This window comes from Syngnathus typhle, unplaced genomic scaffold (assembly GCF_033458585.1).
Source record: "Syngnathus typhle isolate RoL2023-S1 ecotype Sweden unplaced genomic scaffold, RoL_Styp_1.0 HiC_scaffold_118, whole genome shotgun sequence".
Lineage (NCBI taxonomy): Eukaryota > Metazoa > Chordata > Actinopteri > Syngnathiformes > Syngnathidae > Syngnathus > Syngnathus typhle.
This window is the reverse complement of record NW_026872024.1, coordinates 16917-35144: the sequence shown is the minus strand read 5'-3', so window position 1 is coordinate 35144 and position 18228 is coordinate 16917. Positions and strand designations below refer to the sequence as shown.

Sequence of the window (18228 nt, the reverse complement as noted above, 5' to 3'; positions counted from 1 at the left end):
GTTAGGTTGGCATCGAAAAAAACGCTCACGGGTGCTTTAGAGTGCCGAGTTTATTACTGCGCATTAAGAAATGACCACCTCCAACGTTTGGTTTATGTTTTATAAGCATTTTTAATTTTATTGCTTAAATCGCATTTTCTCGGCGAGCTGAGCACTTTTTCTGAATTGTGCCTCTCCCGTCACTCTGGTTAGGTTGGCATCGAAAAAAACGCTCTAGGGTGCTTTAGAGTGCCGAGTTATTCACTGCGCATGAAGAAATGACCACCTCCAACGTTTGGTTTATGTTTTATAAGCATTTTTAATTTTATTGCTTAAATTGCATTTTCTCGGCGAGCTGAGCACTTTTTCTGAATTGTGCCGCTCCCGTCACTCTGGTTAGGTTGGCATCGAAAAAAACGCTCTCGGGTGCTTTAGAGTGCCGAGTTTATCACTGCGCATGAAGAAATGACCACCTCCAACGTTTGGTTTATGTTTTATAAGCATTTTTAATTTTATTGCTTAAATCGCATTTTCTCGGCGAGCTGAGCGTTTTTTCTGAATTGTGCCGCTCCCGTCACTCTGGTTAGGTTGGCATCGAAAAAAACGCTCTCGGGTGCTTTAGAGTGCCGAGTTTATCACTGCGCATGAAGAAATGACCACCTCCAACGTTTGGTTTATGTTTTATAAGCATTTTTAATTTTATTGCTTAAATCGCATTTCCTCGGCGAGCTGAGCGCTTTTTCTGAATTGTGCCGCTCCCGTAACTCTGGTTAGGTTGGCATCGAAAAAAACGCTCTCGGGTGCTTTAGAGTGCCGAGTTTATCACTGCGCATGAAGAAATGACCACTTCCAACGTTTGGTTTATGTTTTATAAGCATTTTTAATTTTATTGCTTAAATCGCATTTTCTCGGCGAGCTGAGCACTTTTTCTGAATTGTGCCGCTCCCGTCACTCTGGTTAGGTTGGCATCGAAAAAAACGCTCTCGGGTGCTTTAGAGTGCCGAGTTTATTACTGCGCATTAAGAAATGACCACCTCCAACGTTTGGTTTATGTTTTATAAGCATTTTTAATTTTATTGCTTAAATCGTTTTCTCGGCGAGCTGAGCACTTTTTCTGAATTGTGCCGCTCCCGTCACTCTGGTTAGGTTGGCATCGAAAAAAACGCTCTCGGGTGCTTTAGAGTGCCGAGTTATTCACTGCGCATGAAGAAATGACCACCTCCAACGTTTGGTTTATGTTTAATAAGCATTTTTAATTTTATTGCTTAAATCGCATTTTCTCGGCGAGCTGAGCGCTTTTTCTGAATTGTGCCGCTCCCGTCACTCTGGTTAGGTTGGCATCGAAAAAAACGCTCTCGGGTGCTTTAGAGTGCCGAGTTATTCACTGCGCATGAAGAAATGACCACCTCCAACGTTTGGTTTATGTTTAATAAGCATTTTTAATTTTATTGCTTAAATCGCATTTTTTCGGCGAACTGAGCACTTTTTCTGAATTGTGCCGCTCCCGTCACTCTGGTTAGGTTGGCATCGAAAAAAACGCTCTCGGGTGCTTTAGAGTGCCGAGTTTATTACTGCGCATTAAGAAATGACCACCTCCAACGTTTGGTTTATGTTTTATAAGCATTTTTAATTTTATTGCTTAAATCGCATTTTCTCGGCGAGCTGAGCACTTTTTCTGAATTGTGCCGCTCCCGTCACTCTGGTTAGGTTGGCATCGAAAAAAACGCTCTCGGGTGTTTTAGAGTGCCGAGTTATTCACTGCGCACGAAGAAATTACCACCTCCAACGTTTGGTTTATGTTTTATAAGCATTTTTAATTTTATTGCTTAAATCGCATTTTCTCGGCGAGCTGAGCGCTTTTTCTGAATTGTGCCGCTCCCGTCACTCTGGTTAGGTTGGCATCGAAAAAAACGCTCTCGGGTGCTTTAGAGTGCCGAGTTTATTACTGCGCATTAAGAAATGACCACCTCCAACGTTTGGTTTATGTTTTATAAGCATTTTTAATTTTATTGCTTAAATCGCATTTTCTCGGCGAGCTGAGCACTTTTTCTGAATTGTGCCGCTCCCGTCACTCTGGTTAGGTTGGCATCGAAAAAAACGCTCTCGGGTGCTTTAGAGTGCCGAGTTTATTACTGCGCATTAAGAAATGACCACCTCCAACGTTTGGTTTATGTTTTATAAGCATTTTTAATTTTATTGCTTAAATCGCATTTCCTCGGCGAGCTGAGCGCTTTTTCTGAATTGTGCCGCTCCCGTAACTCTGGTTAGGTTGGCATCGAAAAAAACGCTCTCGGGTGCTTTAGAGTGCCGAGTTTATCACTGCGCATGAAGAAATGACCACTTCCAACGTTTGGTTTATGTTTTATAAGCATTTTTAATTTTATTGCTTAAATCGCATTTTCTCGGCGAGCTGAGCACTTTTTCTGAATTGTGCCGCTCCCGTCACTCTGGTTAGGTTGGCATCGAAAAAAACGCTCTCGGGTGCTTTAGAGTGCCGAGTTTATTACTGCGCATTAAGAAATGACCACCTCCAACGTTTGGTTTATGTTTTATAAGCATTTTTAATTTTATTGCTTAAATCGTTTTCTCGGCGAGCTGAGCACTTTTTCTGAATTGTGCCGCTCCCGTCACTCTGGTTAGGTTGGCATCGAAAAAAACGCTCTCGGGTGCTTTAGAGTGCCGAGTTATTCACTGCGCATGAAGAAATGACCACCTCCAACGTTTGGTTTATGTTTAATAAGCATTTTTAATTTTATTGCTTAAATCGCATTTTCTCGGCGAGCTGAGCGCTTTTTCTGAATTGTGCCGCTCCCGTCACTCTGGTTAGGTTGGCATCGAAAAAAACGCTCTCGGGTGCTTTAGAGTGCCGAGTTATTCACTGCGCATGAAGAAATGACCACCTCCAACGTTTGGTTTATGTTTAATAAGCATTTTTAATTTTATTGCTTAAATCGCATTTTTTCGGCGAACTGAGCACTTTTTCTGAATTGTGCCGCTCCCGTCACTCTGGTTAGGTTGGCATCGAAAAAAACGCTCTCGGGTGCTTTAGAGTGCCGAGTTTATTACTGCGCATTAAGAAATGACCACCTCCAACGTTTGGTTTATGTTTTATAAGCATTTTTAATTTTATTGCTTAAATCGCATTTTCTCGGCGAGCTGAGCACTTTTTCTGAATTGTGCCGCTCCCGTCACTCTGGTTAGGTTGGCATCGAAAAAAACGCTCTCGGGTGTTTTAGAGTGCCGAGTTATTCACTGCGCACGAAGAAATTACCACCTCCAACGTTTGGTTTATGTTTTATAAGCATTTTTAATTTTATTGCTTAAATCGCATTTTCTCGGCGAGCTGAGCGCTTTTTCTGAATTGTGCCGCTCCCGTCACTCTGGTTAGGTTGGCATCGAAAAAAACGCTCTCGGGTGCTTTAGAGTGCCGAGTTTATTACTGCGCATTAAGAAATGACCACCTCCAACGTTTGGTTTATGTTTTATAAGCATTTTTAATTTTATTGCTTAAATCGCATTTTCTCGGCGAGCTGAGCACTTTTTCTGAATTGTGCCGCTCCCGTCACTCTGGTTAGGTTGGCATCGAAAAAAACGCTCTCGGGTGCTTTAGAGTGCCGAGTTTATTACTGCGCATTAAGAAATGACCACCTCCAACGTTTGGTTTATGTTTTACAAGCATTTTTAATTTTATTGCTTAAATCGCATTTTCTCGGCGAGCTGAGCACTTTTTCTGAATTGTGCCGCTCCCGTCACTCTGGTTAGGTTGGCATCGAAAAAAACGCTCTCGGGTGCTTTAGAGTGCCGAGTTATTCACTGCGCATGAAGAAATGACCACCTCCAACGTTTGGTTTATGTTTAATAAGCATTTTTAATTTTATTGCTTAAATCGCATTTTCTCGGCGAGCTGAGCACTTTTTCTGAATTGTGCCGCTCCCGTCACTCTGGTTAGGTTGGCATCGAAAAAAACGCTCTCGGGTGCTTTAGAGTGCCGAGTTTATTACTGCGCATTAAGAAATGACCACCTCCAACGTTTGGTTTATGTTTTATAAGCATTTTTAATTTTATTGCTTAAATCGCATTTTCTCGGCGAGCTGAGCACTTTTTCTGAATTGTGCCGCTCCCGTCACTCTGGTTAGGTTGGCATCGAAAAAAACGCTCTCGGGTGCTTTAGAGTGCCGAGTTTATTACTGCGCATTAAGAAATGACCACCTCCAACGTTTGGTTTATGTTTTATAAGCATTTTTAATTTTATTGCTTAAATCGCATTTTCTCGGCGAGCTGAGCACTTTTTCTGAATTGTGCCGCTCCCGTCACTCTGGTTAGGTTGGCATCGAAAAAAACGCTCTCGGGTGCTTTAGAGTGCCGAGTTATTCACTGCGCATGAAGAAATGACCACCTCCAACGTTTGGTTTATGTTTAATAAGCATTTTTAATTTTATTGCTTGAATCGCATTTTCTCGGCGAGCTGAGCACTTTTTCTGAATTGTGCCGCTCCCGTCACTCTGGTTAGGTTGGCATCGAAAAAAACGCTCTCGGGTGCTTTAGAGTGCCGAGTTTATCACTGCGCATGAAGAAATGACCACCTCCAACGTTTGGTTTATGTTTTATAAGCATTTTTAATTTTATTGCTTAAATCGCATTTTCTCGGCGAGCTGAGCACTTTTTCTGAATTGTGCCGCTCCCGTCACTCTGGTTAGGTTGGCATCGAAAAAAACGCTCTCGGGTGCTTTAGAGTGCCGAGTTTATCACTGCGCATGAAGAAATGACCACCTCCAACGTTTGGTTTATGTTTTATAAGCATTTTTAAATGTATTGCTTAAATCGCATTTTCTCGGCGAGCTGAGCGCTTTTTCTGAATTGTGCCGCTCCCGTCACTCTGGTTAGGTTGGCATCGAAAAAAACGCTCTCGGGTGCTTTAGAGTGCCGAGTTTATTACTGCGCATTAAGAAATGACCACCTCCAACGTTTGGTTTATGTTTTATAAGCATTTTTAATTTTATTGCTTAAATCGCATTTTCTCGGCGAGCTGAGCACTTTTTCTGAATTGTGCCGCTCCCGTCACTCTGGTTAGGTTGGCATCGAAAAAAAACGCTCTCGGGTGCTTTAGAGTGCCGAGTTTATCACTGCGCATGAAGAAATGACCACCTCCAACGTTTGGTTTATGTTTTATAAGCATTTTTAATTTTATTGCTTAAATCGCATTTTCTCGGCGAGCTGAGCGCTTTTTCTGAATTGTGCCGCTCCCGTCACTCTGGTTAGGTTGGCATCGAAAAAAACGCTCTCGGGTGCTTTAGAGTGCCGAGTTTATCACTGCGCATGAAGAAATGACCACCTCCAACGTTTGGTTTATGTTTTATAAGCATTTTTAATTTTATTGCTTAAATCGCATTTTCTCGGCGAGCTGAGCACTTTTTCTGAATTGTGCCTCTCCCGTCACTCTGGTTAGGTTGGCATCGAAAAAAACGCTCTCGGGTGCTTTAGAGTGCCGAGTTATTCACTGCGCACGAAGAAATGACCACCTCCAACGTTTGGTTTATGTTTTATAAGCATTTTTAATTTTATAGTGTAGTGTATTATTATTATGATATCATGCAATGTTCATCTCAATAGTAAGCCTAAGTATGACCAGGGGCATGTTCGGGTCAGGGTCTGTGGGATTGTTTGAGGCTTGGTCCAGGAAGGTAGACTCATTGGCGCCGGACACATCTGGCTTCCATTAACAAACTGATAAGATACACAGGATGTAGAGAGGGGGGGCAACGGCGGGGTCATAGGTCAGCCAACAGCCCCATCCGCGCGCTCCCGCGTGGAGGGAAGCGCAAGAGTATAAGGTTTAGGACGGGAGTAGACAGGGGGACTCGACATCTTGGCTAGGGCGCGAGACACTTCTCTCTGACATCGGTTGAATAAAATCTTTCCCCAATCAGCCATGTGTGACTGAAGTTTTCCTTCCCCAAGCCAGCCACTTTTTCACCATCTTGTTTGGAAGACCAGCTGACCATCGAAGAGAATTCACCACAATTTTGGCGTCACGAACAGTTCTCTTGTCCTTCGGGGAGCCCTCGCCCGCCTGGGTGCGAGCATCGAGCGTCCGGCCGGCAGGCTGAGTTTGAGGTGAGAAGCTTTCACTCACAGTATCGCAATGTGCTCGTGCCTGGTGTGGGGGGGGATGGAGTGGCTCCTAAGCGGGACAGTTAACGGGCCTGGTGTGCCAGTGGCTGGCAAAAAGGGGGGGGATTGGTCTCCCCTAGCTGGATGTCGACGAGATGTGGAGTTTGAAAGGGGGGAGTAGCCCCAATAGAAAAATGAAAATGTTCAATAAAAATAGAAAAAAGAAAAAAGGCAAATAAAAGTGGGAAAATAGCATAAAACTTAATGGGGAATGTGCACAACAGTGTGAGTGACATGTCTGGTGTGAATGATGAATGAGAAAGAAAATGCTCCGAGAGAGGGCACGTGAAACAGGACAGGATGTCTGGGACATCGCTGATCGGCTGTCACGAGAGAAGAATAATAGAAAGTCCCATAAAACGTGGACTTTGTTTTGGCTACAGATCCGATGGAGGATGGAAATTTTAGCTGTGTGATTGAGGCGGAAACACAGGTACGATTGAACACTGTGTGCGACAAGAGACGGGCACCACCAAGCCACCGGAGGCACAATTCCCGGGGTCGTGCTGGGACGTTGAGATCACACTCAATGTAGTTGAGATCACACTCAATGTGGTCGAGATGTCCGGTGGGGGCATTTGTCTCTATATATAGGTCGCACGAAAAAGGGAGGCTTGCTGCAGACCGCAATTGGCAAAGCGGAGGAGTGCGCAGCCTTGGCATCCGTAACTGTGTGGACGAATGTGGGAAATTTACCGGCTGGGTCTGGGACCAGGGTGCCGAAAAGAATGATGCGCGCAGACCACGTTATTTGAGCACTGATCAGATTAGGAGTTTGTGTGGGTTGCAAGGTTCCCCCGGCTGACAGCTGGTGCGTTAGCCGCTTAGAGAGACACTCTTCGGGCAACTTACCGGGGCGAACCGGTGCGCTGCGGTTGTACCCAAGTCGTCACGGTCCGATTCCGATTGGCGAGGCGCACTGTAATAGCACACACTCCTGTCAAAGTCTGATAAAATTTACGGCTTGCAGCAGACCGCAATTGGCAGGGCGGAGGAATGGGCAGCCGATAGAAATTGGAAAACGTGGAAAAAAGAGGCCTCAGGGGGGTTAATTTTGGTATACCATGTAAGAAAAGTAATTTGTGTGCACACCGAAGTTAAAAATCTGCAGTATAAGGGGAAATGCAAAGCGCTCTTAGGGGAAACAAAGACAAGAAGTGCAAAGGGCATGTTTGTACGTGCACCTGCGCACGGTAAGAAGACATAGAATGACCAAACCGCATGGAAGCGGTTGGTGAGAAGCTACATGAGAGATGGATTCGAATCCCTTTGTCTGTGTTCTATGTTGTGCGTAATGTCTGTAAAGTTTCTGTCAGTTGTCGTCGTTCGTCTAAGCGGTGTGCGCGCTTGGTGTATGGGGTGTGCGTGCGCGCGGATGGGTGTGTGCATGTGCGGTTGTGTGCGCGCTCGGTGTGTGTGCGTTTATGTGCACACGCATGGGAGACGGCAGTGAGAGAAGAAAGGAGGGGGCCCTGGGTGCTCCAAGGCGCGGAATGGTGCTCTGACGGCAAAGGTGGGGGCCGGCGAGACGCGCGGGCCTGGCCAGCCCGTGGAGTCAACATTGGTACGCTGACCCCCCCTTGTCCGAGGGCGCTGTGCCGAGGAGCCCGCAAAGGCGAGGCTGGGTCCCCCCGGTAGAGGTCAATGTCGATGAGAACTGAGACATGACGAGGGGAGATCAAATGTGGATGAGCAAAGGGTGCATGATTAACAACGAACGTGCATGATTGAAACTGACACTTCACTGGCACTAATGTTGAACAGTTTGCAAATAGGCAAGAGGGAGACATGCTTGCAATACTCACTAAAATACTAATGTTTGTGTACCTGTGTGTCTTAAGAAAAGAGTTGGGCCGTGGCAGCAGTGATCTATGGCAGGACGCTACACATTCGGCCCAAGACCGATAGGTGGAGGGGGAAAGTGAAGGAAAGGGGGGGGGGGTTCGCCCGTAAATTAAGAGGGAGCCTGTTGAGGGCGGCCAGCGCCCCTAGTCCATCTGACAACTAATGAGAAAGTGAGTGATTACGTTAACTTGAACAAGATTGACCAAACAAATATGAGACGGTGGACGCGCACGTCTCCTCCCAGAGGACAAAGAGACACGAACAGACCTCCCAGGTCGTCTGAGGAAAAGCTTCGTGGAGCGCTGCCCCCAAATTCTTCACTAATTTACGTCAGGACGCCACAAATGCAGCCAGAGACAGATAGAAAGAGGGAGTGAGAGAAGAAAGGGGGGCTTACTCGTCAATAATGAGGAGATATTGGGAGTAATTCGTTTGTCCTTTCTTTAAATCATTTCCTGGAGTAGATAGGTTAGCAACACGAGAGATTTAGAGGTTCAACAGAAAGAGAGTTAAAAGAAAATAACATTTTTGATTTGAACAATTGCAGGCTGACAGGGGCATGAGAAAGGAGAGCTGAGAAGCGGGATCCACTTTGGTCGAGGAGATTGGAAATTCACAGCACCATATTCTAAGTCGCATTTTTGAGCAAGCATGACACAGGTAATAACGCGTGAGAGATCAAAACATAGATCAGGGCTAGTTGTGGGACGCAGACCTCTGAGTTAATTTTGAATAATGATACTGACGACACAATGTACTGTCCCCTTAAACTGGAACTATAGACAAAACCTAGCTCGACAATAGGATGAGTTGCAGGACTTACAATATAAAGACGACATTGCCGTTACTAGGAGAATTCGACTTTTGGTAAACAAACGTTACTAGTGAATGGAGGGCAGCAGCTACATTTGGAGATAGCCTTACAAGTTTGGTGTCCCAGTCTGTCTCTCTCAGTGCCAGGATCCCTGAAAACTCGACCCCGAGACTCCGCCTGCAGCCGTGGACGACTACAAAACGGTGCCTGGCTTTGAGGCACCTTTGACCTTTGGCAAGGACAAAGAAAGACTGTTGTTGTGCTTGGAGGGGGTAAGTACACTCCGGGGAAAAGACAACATCCTCGGGGACGAGAAAAAGACAGTGAGAAGTGGAGGAACTCACAATGTTGAAGAAAAAAATGGACATTTGAACAATGGACTCATTCGAGAGTGATGGATGTGTTGGCTCTGAAGCAACAACAAAAGAACACCATCTTGAGAGGGTGAGGTGCGACAAAAGATATGGACTTGAAATGTCCGACGGCCAAATCGCACTCCTTGCCGCGGCGGTGCTAAAACTTCGTGGGGCTTGGGTTAGAGTGGACAGGAGCTTCATTGTGCACTGGGTTTGACAGAACTGAGGAGATTTGATAAAGGATTGAATAATGCGTAGAGCTACAGAGAGAAGCATCATGGTCAGAGATTGAACAGATTTGAATAAAACAAATAGGTTAAAACGGTGGGAAACAAGAGCGAGATCTGATGTTTTGGCTCACCACACATAAGAAGTAGAAATCGAGTTAGATAGATTTTAGAACGGGACATCTAGACTAAAGTGGATTCAGTCAAGAGGAAGCTAGGACGCTCGAGGTACCTACTCAATACGATAGAAGTTTGTTGCACCATAGTGGAGGTTGGGTAGTCAGAAAGTTGGATCCGTTAAATTTTTGACTTTCACACATTCATGCATAGGAGTCGCACAAGGCCACAGGTCACAAGATAATGACTGAGATAGGGCTCAAATTCAACTGCACCCACACGGCAATGTAGAAGCAGGAGAGCGGAGTAAGGGATTATATGCTAAACAGTCCGCTGTAGGGTTACCAATAGGAGATTCTGTCAAAAGAACTACTAAGAGGTGGAGGCGAAGATAATAGGAGGACATAGATATTCGAGGGGTTGATAAGGGCAAACTCCATTGTCAAAGATGGGATTAGAGCAAATTGGAATTTGCCATTTTAACAGGAATTGACAGCGAGGGAGATTGAGGATAGAAGATCCGGACAGCAATGACGTAAATTACATTAAAAACTGCTCATTCGAGGGAGAAGGCTCGGCGCTCCCTGTGTGGAGCTGCAGCTTTGCAGAAGGGGGGCAGACCGCGCGAGTGAGTGGATGAAAGGAGTGGTGATAGGCGACCACAAGGAAATAGGGAGAGGTGTTGGATGGTGTGACAGGCAGGAGGTTTAGGAAGAAGTAGAAGAAAGAAAATAAAAAGGGGGGGAGTGAGACTCGCCAAGAGGGGCAATAAAGAGAAGCAGACTGAGAAACAGTTTTGAGCAAGACAACGGGAAAAAAAGGGGGAGAGCCAAATGATGACGTAAAAAGCCAGAGAGAATAGTCTGACCCATCTTTATTGAATTTAATTAAGATAAGTAATAGAGATCGAGTTTGTAGGACCAATACGAGGGTATGGAGGCTCCCTCAAAACGCGGGTCCCACAGTTAGTCCCTCAGATAGACATATATGACAATTTGCGATGAATCTGATGGGCGAGTTTATGGAAAATTGAATTGGAGATTTTATAATAGGTCATGTTGACGAATATGTCCGAATGTGAAGAGTCACTATTAGGAGTCAATATTTGCCTACACACTAAGATACTAACTTTGCTTGGTTTGGGGGGAGAGCTGAGTGATTGAGACGGATGAGTGTGTCTGTGAGTGTGTGGATGGGTGAGTGCGCATGTGATCATCTACGGCTGTGTGTGCGCAGTATGATTGGCCAGAGAGGTCTGAAGTTGGGGTGATGTGTTTGCCATTGAGGATAAGATTCCTCTCACCTGAAGGGGTGGTACAGATCGGAGGGACTGGAACTGGTAAGTGATGAGCTCTGATCGGAACCACGGTTCAATGATCAATCAGGGGCACCATCGACAACCAAACGGTTCAATGGAGAAGGCCCGTTTTAGTGATATGGTCAGACAAGACAGAACTAGTATTGGACATCAAGACTTTGGACGATTTGACGTGTGACGACTTTGAGCTCACCCAACGGGGTGACGGACTAGGTGGACAGTGACCAAATGTTTGACGCTTGAGCTTGCTTGCGACATGAGCGAGCCCTGCTTTGGGTTTCTGTGCGACTTGACCTTTTTTTTGCAGCAGCAACGGCCGCCAGCCAAGGAGCGGATTGCGCGTTGCTGGCGTAACTTGCTTTCGTTCTTGCAGGTTGTCGATTGCGTTCGTGGAACGTTTGTGTTGAATTTACAAGAATATGTTAACCCTTGCTTTTTTGGTTTTTATAATGGACTTGTTGATTACATGGTTTTCAGGACAGGATCCCCGAGCGCCAGGATTCATTTTATGACTGTTTTTGTTTTGATACTTGATGTCTGTTTTTGTGTGTACAAATGTCCGCTGCCAGCAGGGCTACAAGCTCACTGACAGGAGTGCGCTGATTTTTGTTTGTGTTGCCGAGTGTGTGGTGGACAGTCAAGTTTCAGAGACTTGGGGTGACGGTCCCGGGGCCCAGATGGAAGCTAGAGGTTCCGTGGGCCTGGCTACAATGTGTGTGGTGATGAGAGGGGACGCTTTGCAGGTTCCTTTTGATACGTAATGACACATTGGGTGAATGTGTCAAACGGGGGGAGTGGTAAAACAGAAAGGGGTGAGTAGGTTGCAATTTGTAATTGTGATATACAAAGTTTTTTTCCAAATTCACTTGTTTTTAAGCTTTAACAGGACACGCCAGAATTCAACTAGCAGTGATGGAAGGAGCAGAAGAAGCGTCTTGAAAGAAAGGGAGTTAACGGGAGACAACAGCCTGGAATGGATGCGAAGCGTGGTAACAATTTAGTGACAATAAGGTTTAAGTTTTTTCAATGACAAAGTGCGAAGGACAAATCATACAGTGATTTGGGAATGGACAGTGGCACAATACACAACGAAAGTTTGGAAGGTTATTGACTGTGAGGAAGACGGGGCCAGAGACAAGGAACGGGGAAATTTCTGAACGAGTGACTGCATCAAAGCTGCTATTACAGGGCAAATGTTTAATTATACATTTTAGGACGAGTAGTTTGCAGAACGAATACAGAAAGGATTTGGTGGCTGTACCGTTTTGGAAAGATTACATGAGCGTTGTTTCAGAATGATGACTGGTTTGAACAGTGAGGTGGCTCAAACATAAGGCACGGATACATAAAGGTACAGATCTAGGAAACTACAGTATTGTGAGGGGTACCGGTTTGAGAATGCTACACGTCTTTAGACTGAAGAAGGGATTTGGGGGTGACAAATAGTATTTGGACGGGAAAAAGAGCGGTTGAAGTGACATGACTGACGGGACTTCAGAAAGATGAGTGTGATTGAGACAGTGACACCTGCGACAGGAAAGGCTACCAGGAACAGGTAGAATTTACATTGTGACTGGGGGGATCTAGCATCGCTGTCGGCACGACGAGAAATGAGGGGAATGAGTCCTGGAGTGTTTGCTTGTTTGTTTGTTTGTTTGTTTGTTTGTTTGTTTGTTTGTTTCAGGGACTGCGTGGGCCTCTGGAAACGAGGGGTAGGTGTCGGGAGCCCTCGGGCGTTCTGATGAGATTTCAATGAGACGATTGACGCAGCTTTCTCCTCGTTGCCCCATCACCGCCAAATAATTATTTGAGGGGGCTGGAAACACTGGAGCTATCGGGTTGTGTTGCCCCGCCAGCGGTGGCCGTCGGGGCCGGAAGGACGTCCGGCCTGGGCTGCGGCTTTTGCCATTATGACTTCACATGTTTGCACTGTTAACGTCACTTGATACAGACAGTAGCTTTAGCTTGTCATAGGTCGCCTGGCTACTGACCGGGGCCTTGCACGGGATTCAACGGCCATCATAAGCAACAGGAGGACACTGAACGGACAGCCGGCCCGGGACGGTGCCGTCTACTACTAGTGCTATTTTCCACTGACGGATCAATGGACTGGATTTCATATCTGCACGTACTTGTGCATGCAAGGGGGGCAGCGCAACGACGGGTTTAATGTTCTTGCATGCTTTGACGATTTGTTTTTATATACCTCACTGTGTTACATCTGTGTTTTTTGCCATGATATTTACTTTATTATGTGACCTCATTTGCTTGCCCCGTGGCATGTTTACGATACGACGTTGCATGTTGAGCGATCTGTATTTGAGGGTCATGGTTCTGCTTGTTGCTGTGTTTAGGGCTCATGCTACGCTTTGTGAAATGTGGTGTGTGCCGGAGCTCCCTTCACCTGACTCTCGCCAGGTGAGAGGCGCCTCCGGGGGTGTAGAATGGGCCTCCCTCTTTTTCCTCGTCATTAGATTGGCGGGGTTTTTTCGACGGCGGTCCGGCAACTTTTTGGGGCTTCTAACGGGCCACAGCAAACTTTTCCTCTCCAAATTGATGGCGTTGGTGATATATTGCCGAAGGGGGGTGTGCGGACGGCGTCAATCAGTTAATGGGGTTGGGGGATTCGATCTTGGTCAAATGTGGTTCCTGAGAGGCCTCAGATTGCTGTCAGGGAGGAATTTGCTATTAAATTAGGTTGAGCTTTCCTAGTTAATGTAACCTTAAGTAGCATGCCTTGAGCATGGTTTAGGATGAGACAAATAGGTCCAAATTGTAGACGAAAACCATAAAATGGTTGGGGGAAGGTTTTTTTGATGTACCGATGTCTTTTCGTGTTGAGTTGTTGCCGGGGCACTTGGGGTGCCCCGGCAGGGGGGTTTATGTAGTGTATTATTATTATGATATCATGCAATGTTCATCTCAATAGTAAGCCTAAGTATGACCAGGGGCATGTTCGGGTCAGGGTCTGTGGGATTGTTTGAGGCTTGGTCCAGGAAGGTAGACTCATTGGCGCCGGACACATCTGGCTTCCATTAACAAACTGATAAGATACACAGGATGTAGAGAGGGGGGGCAACGGCGGGGTCATAGGTCAGCCAACAGCCCCATCCGCGCGCTCCCGCGTGGAGGGAAGCGCAAGAGTATAAGGTTTAGGACGGGAGTAGACAGGGGGACTCGACATCTTGGCTAGGGCGCGAGACACTTCTCTCTGACATCGGTTGAATAAAATCTTTCCCCAATCAGCCATGTGTGACTGAAGTTTTCCTTCCCCAAGCCAGCCACTTTTTCACCATCTTGTTTGGAAGACCAGCTGACCATCGAAGAGAATTCACCACAATAGCTTAAATCGCATTTTCTCGGCGAGCTGAGCGCTTTTTCTGAATTGTGCCGCTCCCGTCACTCTGGTTAGGTTGGCATCGAAAAAAACGCTCTCGGGTGCTTTAGAGTGCCGACTTTATCACTGCGCATTAAGAAATGACCACCTCCAACGTTTGGTTTATGTTTTATAAGCATTTTTAATTTTATTGCTTAAATCGCATTTTCTCGGCGAGCTGAGCACTTTTTCTGAATTGTGCCGCTCCCGTCACTCTGGTTAGGTTGGCATCGAAAAAAACGCTCACGGGTGCTTTAGAGTGCCGAGTTTATTACTGCGCATTAAGAAATGACCACCTCCAACGTTTGGTTTATGTTTTATAAGCATTTTTAATTTTATTGCTTAAATCGCATTTTCTCGGCGAGCTGAGCGCTTTTTCTGAATTGTGCCGCTCCCGTCACTCTGGTTAGGTTGGCATCGAAAAAAACGCTCTCGGGTGCTTTAGAGTGCCGAGTTTATCACTGCGCATGAAGAAATGACCACCTCCAACGTTTGGTTTATGTTTTATAAGCATTTTTAATTTTATTGCTTAAATCGCATTTTCTCGGCGAGCTGAGCACTTTTTCTGAATTGTGCCTCTCCCGTCACTCTGGTTAGGTTGGCATCGAAAAAAACGCTCTCGGGTGCTTTAGAGTGCCGAGTTATTCACTGCGCACGAAGAAATGACCACCTCCAACGTTTGGTTTATGTTTTATAAGCATTTTTAATTTTATAGCTTAAATCGCATTTTCTCGGCGAGCTGAGCGCTTTTTCTGAATTGTGCCGCTCCCGTCACTCTGGTTAGGTTGGCATCGAAAAAAACGCTCTCGGGTGCTTTAGAGTGCCGACTTTATCACTGCGCATTAAGAAATGACCACCTCCAACGTTTGGTTTATGTTTTATAAGCATTTTTAATTTTATTGCTTAAATCGCATTTTCTCGGCGAGCTGAGCACTTTTTCTGAATTGTGCCGCTCCCGTCACTCTGGTTAGGTTGGCATCGAAAAAAACGCTCACGGGTGCTTTAGAGTGCCGAGTTTATTACTGCGCATTAAGAAATGACCACCTCCAACGTTTGGTTTATGTTTTATAAGCATTTTTAATTTTATTGCTTAAATCGCATTTTCTCGGCGAGCTGAGCACTTTTTCTGAATTGTGCCGCTCCCGTCACTCTGGTTAGGTTGGCATCGAAAAAAACGCTCTCGGGTGCTTTAGAGTGCCGAGTTTATCACTGCGCATGAAGAAATGACCACCTCCAACGTTTGGTTTATGTTTTATAAGCATTTTTAATTTTATTGCTTAAATCGCATTTTCTCGGCGAGCTGAGCGCTTTTTCTGAATTGTGCCGCTCCCGTCACTCTGGTTAGGTTGGCATCGAAAAAAACGCTCTCGGGTGCTTTAGAGTGCCGAGTTTATCACTGCGCATGAAGAAATGACCACCTCCAACGTTTGGTTTATGTTTTATAAGCATTTTTAATTTTATTGCTTAAATCGCATTTTCTCGGCGAGCTGAGCGCTTTTTCTGAATTGTGCCGCTCCCGTCACTCTGGTTAGGTTGGCATCGAAAAAAACGCTCTCGGGTGCTTTAGAGTGCCGAGTTTATCACTGCGCATGAAGAAATGACCACCTCCAACGTTTGGTTTATGTTTTATAAGCATTTTTAATTTTATTGCTTAAATCGCATTTTCTCGGCGAGCTGAGCACTTTTTCTGAATTGTGCCGCTCCCGTCACTCTGGTTAGGTTGGCATCGAAAAAAACGCTCTCGGGTGCTTTAGAGTGCCGAGTTTATTACTGCGCATTAAGAAATGACCACCTCCAACGTTTGGTTTATGTTTTATAAGCATTTTTAATTTTATTGCTTAAATCGCATTTTCTCGGCGAGCTGAGCACTTTTTCTGAATTGTGCCGCTCCCGTCACTCTGGTTAGGTTGGCATCGAAAAAAACGCTGTCGGGTGCTTTAGAGTGCCGAGTTTATTACTGCGCATTAAGAAATGACCACCTCCAACGTTTGGTTTATGTTTTATAAGCATTTTTAATTTTATTGCTTAAATCGCATTTTCTCGGCGAGCTGAGCACTTTTTCTGAATTGTGCCGCTCCCGTCACTCTGGTTAGGTTGGCATCGAAAAAAACGCTCTCGGGTGCTTTAGAGTGCCGAGTTTATTACTGCGCATTAAGAAATGACCACCTCCAACGTTTGGTTTATGTTTTATAAGCATTTTTAATTTTATTGCTTAAATCGCATTTTCTCGGCGAGCTGAGCACTTTTTCTGAATTGTGCCGCTCCCGTCACTCTGGTTAGGTTGGCATCGAAAAAAACGCTCTCGGGTGCTTTAGAGTGCCGAGTTATTCACTGCGCATGAAGAAATGACCACCTCCAACGTTTGGTTTATGTTTAATAAGCATTTTTAATTTTATTGCTTGAATCGCATTTTCTCGGCGAGCTGAGCACTTTTTCTGAATTGTGCCGCTCCCGTCACTCTGGTTAGGTTGGCATCGAAAAAAACACTCTCGGGTGCTTTAGAGTGCCGAGTTTATCACTGCGCATGAAGAAATGACCACCTCCAACGTTTGGTTTATGTTTTATAAGCATTTTTAATTTTATTGCTTAAATCGCATTTTCTCGGCGAGCTGAGCGCTTTTTCTGAATTGTGCCGCTCCCGTCACTCTGGTTAGGTTGACATCGAAAAAAACGCTCTCGGGTGCTTTAGAGTGCCGAGTTTATCACTGCGCATGAAGAAATGACCACCTCCAACGTTTGGTTTATGTTTTATAAGCATTTTTAATTTTATTGCTTAAATCGCATTTTCTCGGCGAGCTGAGCACTTTTTCTGAATTGTGCCGCTCCCGTCACTCTGGTTAGGTTGGCATCGAAAAAAACGCTCTCGGGTGCTTTAGAGTGCCGAGTTTATCACTGCGCATGAAGAAATGACCACCTCCAACGTTTGGTTTATGTTTTATAAGCATTTTTAATTTTATTGCTTAAATCGCATTTTCTCGGCGAGCTGAGCGCTTTTTCTGAATTGTGCCTCTCCCGTCACTCTGGTTAGGTTGGCATCGAAAAAAACGCTCTCGGGTGCTTTAGAGTGCCGAGTTATTCACTGCGCATGAAGAAATGACCACCTCCAACGTTTGGTTTATGTTTAATAAGCATTTTTAATTTTATTGCTTAAATCGCATTTTCTCGGCGAGCTGAGCGCTTTTTCTGAATTGTGCCGCTCCCGTCACTCTGGTTAGGTTGGCATCGAAAAAAACGCTCTCGGGTGCTTTAGAGTGCCGAGTTATTCACTGCGCATGAAGAAATGACAACCTCCAACGTTTGGTTTATGTTTAATAAGCATTTTTAATTTTATTGCTTAAATCGCATTTTCTCGGCGAGCTGAGCACTTTTTCTGAATTGTGCCGCTCCCGTCACTCTGGTTAGGTTGGCATCGAAAAAAACGCTCTCGGGTGCTTTAGAGTGCCGAGTTTATTACTGCGCATTAAGAAATGACCACCTCCAACGTTTGGTTTATGTTTTATAAGCATTTTTAGTTTTATTGCTTAAATCGCATTTTCTCGGCGAGCTGAGCACTTTTTCTGAATTGTGCCGCTCCCGTCACTCTGGTTAGGTTGGCATCGAAAAAAACGCTCTCGGGTGCTTTAGAGTGCCGAGTTTATCACTGCGCATTAAGAAATGACCACCTCCAACGTTTGGTTTATGTTTTATAAGCATTTTTAATTTTATTGCTTAAATCGCATTTTCTCGGCGAGCTGAGCACTTTTTCTGAATTGTGCCGCTCCCGTCACTCTGGTTAGGTTTGCATCGAAAAAAACGCTCTCGGGTGCTTTAGAGTGCCGAGTTATTCACTGCGCATGAAGAAATGACCACCTCCAACGTTTGGTTTATGTTTTATAAGCATTTTTAATTTTATTGCTTAAATCGCATTTTCTCGGCGAGCTGAGCACTTTTTCTGAATTGTGCCGCTCCCGTCACTCTGGTTAGGTTGGCATCGAAAATAACGCTCTCGGGTGCTTTAGAGTGCCGAGTTTATCACTGCGCATGAA

General features: G+C 45.3%; 1 long non-coding RNA gene across 1 annotated transcript; it reads left to right on the top strand.

Annotated features, from left to right (window-relative positions):
- The first annotated feature begins 5546 nt into the window (after positions 1–5546).
- LOC133148589 (uncharacterized) lies at positions 5547–14072 on the top strand. Its single transcript, XR_009712684.1, has 2 exons — positions 5547–6093; positions 8543–14072. It is a non-coding gene; the product is annotated as an uncharacterized LOC133148589 (long non-coding RNA).
- Positions 14073–18228: the final 4156 nt, after the last annotated feature.